This window comes from Atta cephalotes, assembly GCF_000143395.1.
Source record: "Atta cephalotes unplaced genomic scaffold scaffold00004, whole genome shotgun sequence".
Taxonomy (NCBI): domain Eukaryota; kingdom Metazoa; phylum Arthropoda; class Insecta; order Hymenoptera; family Formicidae; genus Atta; species Atta cephalotes.
In genome coordinates this window covers 2,048,003-2,051,153 of record NW_012130068.1, presented here as the reverse complement: position 1 = coordinate 2,051,153, position 3,151 = coordinate 2,048,003, and positions in this window count along the sequence as shown.

The window sequence follows — 3,151 nt, the reverse complement described above, 5'->3', positions numbered from 1 at the left end:
CACTTTTGCATTTTATATAAATCTATGAAACATTATATACATGTGTATTTTTTAATAAATTCAAACGTTTTTATAAGCTAAATCCGTCTTTTATAACATCCTTTAACTCTGTTGCCTTTACATGTGACTACTGCTACTCTTTTAAGGCACACAAAAAAAATAAATTAGGCTTAATAGTTTTACCGTCATGAAATGTGAGTACACGTGATGCGATACGTGCATGCTGCAATTATTAAATCACGCTCATGCGTTAGGGTCGATGTAATATGTCGCATCAGAAACGAAATCTCTCAGCGAAGCTCTTTGCCCGATGGTCAATTAGTTAATGAACAACGGGTTTTATTAATTAATTCGCCCCGCGGCACTGCGCTCGAGCGAACTTAATAGCCGCTGGCTGGCTCGAAATATATTGTACCGCTGAATTTAACTACTCGATAATATTGTCCCGGTGGACCGTAGCGATATCCAAGATTCATACCCAACTGACCGAAGCCGGGGTTTCATAATTCCGAATATTTCGTTAATGCTTCCCGTGAATTTAATGCGAGTTTTATTTAACGCGCATCGAGAAATCTCGTACGGATCTCGACGCGTTCAGGAGACATATCGAAGGCTTTTGTGACATTTTATGAAATTTTAATGTCTTACTTTTCCGGCAGTTATTTTGCCGAATCCATAATCAAATAGAAACATATGTATGTCATCGCTTTTCATAGATTCTCATATTTAAGACCATTTTAAGTATTATTAAAATGTCATAAATTAGTCACATAAGAAATTAAAGAGGTTAAAATGATTTTAAAATAAAAACGGACTCTTACAAAATACTGATCAATTTATTACTGAAAGACAGTAATATTATTAACAGTGACTATACCAAAAGTTTAGAGCCAATGTAATTTTATCATATTGCTCAAGTAAAGAAAAATACAGATAAATTTTACAAATAAAAATCAAGTACTTAATATATTTTAAGTATTTAAAATGTGATATTCTTTTAAGTTTAATGTAACAAAAATTGTATTAATATAAACTGAAAAAAAATGATAATACAGTTATCATAAAATCATATATTATCCAGAAACTTTTGGTAGCCACTGTATTGAAAGCACTGAACAGTGCTTTTAATACTTAAAATAATTAATTACTATCTTTCAGTATTACATTTACCAGTATTAAAATAGCATTAGATTTCTATAAGGAAATTATACAATAAATACTGATCTTTATTTTTTTTGTCGTAAAGAAAGTTATAATAATACAAGAAAAATCGTCAAAAATGCCATGACTTACAGACTTTCTTTTGAAAGAAAATATTTCTTTCTGTAAATTGAGCAAGCTTCACAATATGTGCAAGTAACGCAATGCGTAATCGGTATTCAACAGACGCTTATCGCCCGATCCAATTCTATCTTGGAGTCATAAATTCCTTGGCGAGGCTCGTAAAGACGCGCTTGAGTAGAATCGTCATGATATATTGGGTATTCCCCACAAAAGACCGCAACGAGTTAAGATAGCCCCGCTAACATTATGCTCGCTATAATCGAGACATATAAAACTTTCGAGACTCTAAGAATATGTAAGATTCGTAAGGATGAAAAATAGAAGCATATCTCACGCGCAATATTTTTTCCCTCTGTTAAACGTTTTTTTCTTGTTATAAGTAAATTCAATTGATCGATTTCTTCGAGTGATAAAATTATAATTTCCCTGAGTGGTAAAAATAAACAATCAAATTTTGATTATACAATAGGACACACACAAGCTAAATTAATTTATTCTTAAAAATCACGTTTCCGACAGAAATATTTCTACGAATGTAATATTTTTTCGTAGTTATATTTTCGTAGTTATATTTTTTTACAATATCTATTTCTTTGATAACAAGAATGTAATTCTTCACTTCAATGTCTTTTTGTCTAATGCGATATATGATTAATGATAAAAACAGAATATCGAATATTCGAGAAAACCGAGTTTTCTGTTGTCAGCTGGAAGAGCCGAGTTCTACGATTTCATTACGGACAATAAGAAATGCTGGTTAGCCAAAATGAGGATGAAATCAAATGAAGAACAATCTTTAAAATCTTTAAAATCAACATCCATTTAACAAATTTCTATCTAGATTTTACGAGTCTGAATCGGGAATATTACTGAAGTAAGGAATATTAAATCGGAAATATGATAATCAAGAAATCGCTGAGTGGTCAAATTTAATTCACTGTATAATTGAACGAAATCAGCAAATTAGCAAAACGATGAATATTAAAAGAACACGATAATTATTATCGTCTTTCGACATATTTTCAGTGTGATGTTTCAATGTGTTGCACGAATATAAGTATATAGCGATATTATTTTTTCCTCGAATAAAAATATAATTAAGAATGCTGCGAATTAATTTATTTCATATTTCTATCGACTTAATTTGATTTACTTCGTAATTATTTTTTCTCTAAAAGTGGAAAATTATCGAATCCAATAAAGATACTACTGATCGCCAACGGCGAATATTTGTCCTAGCAGGTTGCAGCTTCATTTCCTGGTCCACTTTCTCGTTCTTTTTCACCTTTTCGCCAACATCTCATGCCTCTTTTACTTTGTCGTAGAAAAGAAACCTTATGTCTGCACGATAGTCTTTCGAGTAGACTGAAATCAGATTGGATCAGATCAGGTTCACGTCTCCCGCCTTTAAAACAAAAGGCGTCCTGGGAAAATTTCTTCTCGACTGAACGGTTCACTATCTCCTTCCTCCGTACAATTCTTCCTAACGATTTTTAGTAGTATAATACAATGTGCACGTGTGCGTCTAATCCAATAGCAAACGCGCAGCGTTTTTCTATCACTTTTAAATTCTATCACTTCGACGCTGATATTCTTGGTCAGAGAATTTTTGTCATTGAATGAATTATCAAACAAAAGAGATAATTAAATAATCTATAAGGTCCATAATTTTTATATTTGCTACTGACTTTTAATATTAATTATGATCTATTCATTTATTTCCAATTAATTTTTGACATTGTTTTATAATTTACACACACACACACACACACACACACACACACACACACACATACACACACGCACGCACGCACACACGCACGCACGCACGCACGCACGCACGCACGCACGCACGCACGCACGCACG